General features: G+C 41.3%; 1 long non-coding RNA gene across 1 annotated transcript in view; it reads right to left on the bottom strand.

Moving 5' to 3' along the window:
- Positions 1-801: 801 nt before the first annotated feature.
- Positions 802-6,000, bottom strand: part of LOC148163761 (uncharacterized) — a 51,309-nt gene continuing 46,110 nt past the window's right edge. The window contains exons 2-3 of the long non-coding RNA XR_015768776.1: positions 3,052-3,087; positions 802-897 (exon numbers count right to left, since the gene is read on the bottom strand). This is a non-coding gene — a long non-coding RNA (uncharacterized LOC148163761). The remainder of the gene's footprint in view (positions 898-3,051; positions 3,088-6,000) is intronic.

Here is a 6,000-nt window from a genome sequence, read left to right as displayed (position 1 = left end):
ACTGAAAAACTATAAGCCATATTTGAAAACATTTCCTCAAGACTTTGACTGTTTAAGTACAAATCCAATTTCTCCCATATGTTCCAGGGAAAGTCTTTCATTCTAAGTTTTCCATTTCTTCATCTTCGCAGTGTTTACTTAGTAGAATGTCTCTGAGATTTAAATTACATTGATATGTGAATTGTATACCGAAATTCCTGGCATATGTCCACACTCAACAAATTTTGTAATCGATGTTACATGAGTGTTGAAGAACAGGAAAGATGAACCAGGACTAAGAAGACTGTACTATCTTGATCCTCAAGGAATGTCCAAATTCCCAGAAATATCCTAAATGATGCTCAGAAGCTTCTGCCTCAAGGAAGCCTCATTTTACAGCTGTTGTCTATTTTTGGAAAAGTCTTTCAAAGAAACAGAAACTTGTCTGATGAAAAAGAAAAAAGCAAGCATAAACAGAAACCTGGTTCCAAGGAGAAACTCACCTTTGGTCTTTCTAATGGCATTTCTACTAAAGATGAATTTCTCTATGAAATGCTAACATTTCAAGACCATGCAGGTAATATTGGTGAACAAGAGGTTGCCAGCTCAGGCTCCTCTGAGATCTGTTGATTTGACTTGTAAAACCAAAAGGAATTAGAGAATAATGAAAACAGAGCTTTCTCAGGCTTCACCCTCCCACCCTCCCCAGCATCCCACCCAACCCTTCTCATAAGAGAGTCTACACTAACAATAGAATCCAAGAAACAAGAAATCCAGGAGGCCCATAAAGAAAGCACTCAGATGAGGTGGACTTACTGAGTCGAGTGGTGGTTTGAGCAGCACTGGTCGTGGAGGCAGGAGCTTCAGTTGTGGTGGCAGCACTGGTGGTGTCAGCAGCAGTGGTGTTACCAGCGACAGCTAAAATTAGGAAGAAAATATCCAGTTGAGACACTTGACTCTTCCCCAGGAAACAAAATTTGTCCCACCCGAGTTTGGAGGTACATTCCTCATTCTGAATTCATCTCTGCAAATGTCAACAATTCTGTCATACCTTTAGCCAGGCTACCTGCTTTCCTTTAGCCTCATTCTTCGTAACTCTGCCTTGTGGGACAGAAAGAATTTGGGGTTTCCCTACAAACACTGTGAGACTAGAAAGGAGACAAGAAAATACTTTTTCCCATGGGATGAGCACAAAATAACAATCCATATGTGTTCCTATTCTCAGGGATCATGGCTCAGAGGCAACAGGAGAGCTGCCAGTGGACTTTCTGGTGCCCTCCCATGGGCCAACTTGAACGCTTTGGTTTCCATTGCAGCATGAATGAGTGTGAGTAGGGGGTAAACTGTACAGGAGAAGAGAAAAAAGAATAAGATGATGTATCTCACATTAGGCCAATAGGATCTCCTTTCTTTGAAAGAAGCACAGTCCCTTCCCTCAGGATCCAGCCTGAAATGGGATTATATTTGTATGGCCTGTTGTTCAACTTAGACTCCATCTGTTACAGAAATATATAGGTGAGCCACATTAGACACAACAGGAAACATTAATACTATTCTGGCAATGATAAAAGTAAGTAAATGCCCCACCAATCATCCTATGTTCATGGCAAGATTGATGACCATTATCACTCTTTACACCTTACACCAGAGCTCCTGACCAATAGGCAGAGTCAGACCCTACATTTGTGAGTTGCATCTCAACAAGTGGATAATCCACTCAACAAGTGGATAATTCATTCTCCATAACCACACTCTAACCATGCTGTCTCTGTCCTCATTCAGAAGGGAGGATGTTGTTTTCCATTAGCCTCACATGGCAGGTAGGACATACGGTACAGTGTGTGAGGTCTGACTGCAGTCCATGACCTTCTGACTAAAGGACACAGGTCCCCAACTGTGGAGGACAAAAAAAGAAATCTTCCTCATGTCTGCATGAGCACAACATACATGGCATTGGACATACAGGACACTGTGGGAGAAGCCCAAGAAATACTAGGGGCTTTGGTATACAACCTTGGGTTTCAGATCACAGAAGGAAAACACACTTCAGTCTGGGAATAAAACATACGTACTGTTACAAAGAGCAAAGCATAAGGCCATCCTTCCACCTCACCCCTACATTCTACAGTTTGCATTCCACACTCCCATGTGCTCCTAATGCCCACATTTCTACATTACCTTCAGCATCTACGTTCTCTTCCATCATCCTGAGACTTATTAACCCCTTTACACACTGGCCATATATTCAACCCCTCAATTTATGGTAATCAAAATGCTTTACGTGCATCTCTCCAAATTCACAGCCCACAAACTCAGACCATATGCCCTTGTCATTCCTGCTACAGGACGATGAATAATAATCCACAATTTATGTCAATCCATACCAAAGACTTTATATTCTCTAATAATGTATAAGAAATCAGCACATTTGCTATGTTCACAATGAACTTCAGAGGCAGAAATGTGGCTTCTCCAGGCTTCTGCTTTGGACTCTCTATACTATGTCCCATATGGCAGCTTTGAGAATAAGCTGGATTGGTGACATCACTGATATGAGGAATTCTTAATCTCAGGAAACAAACTGAGGGTTGCTGGAGTGGTGGGGGGTGGGAGGGATGGGGTGGCTGGGTGATAGACACTGGGGAGGGTATGTGTTATGGTGAGCCTGTGAATTGTGCAAGACAGTTGAATCACAGATTTGTACCTCTGAAACAAATAATACAATATATGTTAAAAAAAAAAAAAAAGAAGAAGATAGCAGGAGGGGAAGAATGAAGGAGGGGAAATCGGAGGGGGAGACAAACCATGAGAGACGATGGACTCTGAAAAACAAACTGAAGGTTCTAGAGGGGAGAGGGGTGGGAGAATGGGTTAGCCTGGTGATGAGTATTAAAGAGGGCATGCTCTGTATGGAGCACTGGGTGTTATAAACAAACAATGAATCATGGAACACTACATCAAAAACTAATGATGTAATGTATGGTGATTAACATAACAATAAAAATTTAAAAAAAGAAAAGAATAAGCTGGATTGGAAAACAGTCATGACAGGAAGGTGCAAGCAAGACTTACCAGTAGAGCTACCAGATGGAGCACTGGTTGTAGACTCTGAAAGAGAAGAAAAAAAATAGGTGAAAGTTGAGCACCGGTTTGGGGGTAATAAGGGAAGAGAGAATATGGACAATATTGCAGGGTTTCACAGTTGAAGAACCTTAGGCTTTCCTACATATGTTGAGCACAGAAACATGCACAGATGATATGAAACCCACAAAACCCCACAAAAAACATAATACATCTCCATTTTGTTTTCCTGAATTCAACCTCTGATGACCTTCTTAAACATATTGTCCTGAACTAACAATGAAGTTGCATTCCAAGGTTAAAACAGAAAACACCTGACTGAAATGTCAAAGCCTAAAGGGAGAATCCACTCTATCTTGAGTGGTCAGGCAAAATGGGGATGGAACAGGGTAGTGGAGTGGAGGACACAGAGGTTAGCATTCTAAGCCCCTCCAAACCCACATCCACACAGAGCTTATATCATAATGTACTCTTCCTCCAGACCTTATTTCAGGTAAGAAGCTTTACTTACAGCCTGAGACCAGGAAGGTGGAAACTGCCACCAGTACTAGCAATGCCAAGACCTTCATTCTGGTGAATTGAGTAGCAGGGAACACAGAGAAGAAAGCGTCAGAGCTCAGGAGGAGGTGGGACTCTGACTCAAGCAGTCCACATCCTGACATTATATAGGCAAGGGGCACCAATCAGGATCTGCCAGATCAGAATCGCAGCTAGTTAATGTCAGGAAATGTTGGTACTGGGAGAAACCACTAGAGAGTCAACAGCACAGCCAGAGGCCCTTTGGAAAGATCACAACTTCAGTCCCTTGATTCTTTTTTTTTTTTTAAGATTTTATTTATTTATTTGACAGAGAGAAACACAGCGAGAGAGGGAACACAAGCGAGGGGAGTGGGAGACAGAGAAGCAGACTTCCCGCCGAGCAGGGAGCCCAATGGAGGACTCCATCCCAGGACCCTGGGATCATGACCTAAGCCTAAGGCAGACGCTTAACGACTGAGCCACCCAGGCGCCCCAGTCCCTTGATTCTGACACAACTTTCAAATCAAGAGTTTCCCATATTAAACATTTTCCCGGAAACAATTCTGCTTCCAGGCTTCCTCTTACCTTGTAGGGTAGAGTGGCACCATGATTACCAGCTCTGCTGACAAGCTGGAGGAGCCCAATACCCAGGATTGCAGGATTACTCAAACCTGCAGTGCTCCTTTCATACACATTAGAAGTTGCATGACTACGGAGTGTTTAGCTCTAGGTTTCCCGAAATCAGAATCATCAGGGTATTGCAGACAGCTCTCAGAACCATCCACCTAGTTTAGGCTGTACCTTCCTCCAGTGATGGCCTTCCTCATGTACATGTAGATACTCTCATTACATGCAGATACTCTCATCTGAAACTCAAACACAGTGAGCCCACACTGATAGGATCTCTCCAGATTTAAGCACTTCTTGTGGAAAAATTCAAAGTCAAAGAGAAAGAAGATAGAATATGAAATGAACATTTGCTATTTAATGCAGGCATTGAATCAATGCATTCATGCAACAAATATTTGACTACTACACTTTCGAGAAACAGCAATGAACACAGCACATAAAATTCCATGGAATACATGCAACTGTGGAGATTCGTCCGTTAAAAAGTAAACAGAAAGGAAGAAAGGTTGGAGAGAAGGAGGGAAGTGGGTGGAAGGAAAACTGTGTATTTTGTAAAATGATGATTCCTGATTAATAATAATACAGGAAAATAGAAAGGGGAGTATCATGGAGACAGAAAGCGAGGTTAAATCTTAGATAAGGTAGCCAAAAAAGGCATTACAGTAAAAGTGATATTAGAACAAAGCCTCAAAAATGCTGAGGAATCAAACCTGTTACATCTTTGGGAAGTGATTTCCCAGGAAAGGAAAGAGTAAGTGCAAGTCCCTTATTCTTTCACGTCTGTCTACAGGTGCTGAGTAGGGCCCAATACTGCACCACGACTTGTCAAACTACTTGCCTTTATTTGTCACACACACCCCAGCTAAGTAAATGTGACAATGAAGCAAAAACTCCACATTCACATCACCACCGAGTGTGGGACCCATCCGGGTCTCCAATGAAAGGTACTGAAAATGTCTTGGAAAACTTGAAAACGATGAGAAATCACCACCATCTAAAGGTTCTTTTACAGTTAAATGGCTCTGATACTTCAAAAGTTGTTCTTGTTCATACAAAATATGCCTTTTAGTAACATAACTTCAGTGGGAGAATCTGTCCCATGGACAGCACTGAACATCTACTTCCTCTTTTGTATTGAACTATACTTGATATTTAACACTGTGTAAATTTAAGGTGCACTACATGTTAATTTGATAGATTCGTATATTGTATATGATTGCCATTGGAGCATTAAGTACCACTACTTCTATCATGTTACATAATGATCACTTCTTTTTACAGGTTGGAATAATTAAGTTCTACTCTCCTAACAAGTCAGATGATTGTAACAAAATTTTATTGTCTATATTGTGCCTATCGCTTTATTATGTGTTATAGCTCTAGGGCTTACAAATCATCAGGGAAATACAAGTCAAAACCACACTGAGGTATCACCTCATACCTTTTAGAATGGTTGTCATCAATAAAACAAGAGATAACAAGTGTTGGCAAGCTTATGCAGAAAAGAGAACCACAGTACACTGTTGGTGGGAATGTAAATTGGAGAACTCACAATGAAAAACAATATGAAGCTTCCACAAAAATGAAAAATTGATCTACCATGTGTTCCAGCAATCCCCCTTCTCAGAATATACCCAAAGGAAATGAAAGCATGATTTTGAAGAAACATCTGCCCTCCCATGTTTATTGCAGCATTACTCAAATAGTTAAGATAATGGAAACAACCACGTGTCCATCAATGGGTGAATGGATAAGAAAGATTTAGCCATGAGGAAGAAAGACAGCTGTCAC

Source organism: Eumetopias jubatus, unplaced genomic scaffold, assembly GCF_037043125.1.
Source record: "Eumetopias jubatus isolate StellerSeaLion01/CBP00866 unplaced genomic scaffold, mEumJub1_p1.0 scaffold_8, whole genome shotgun sequence".
Taxonomy (NCBI): domain Eukaryota; kingdom Metazoa; phylum Chordata; class Mammalia; order Carnivora; family Otariidae; genus Eumetopias; species Eumetopias jubatus.
This window is presented reverse-complemented; position numbering and strand designations above follow the sequence as displayed.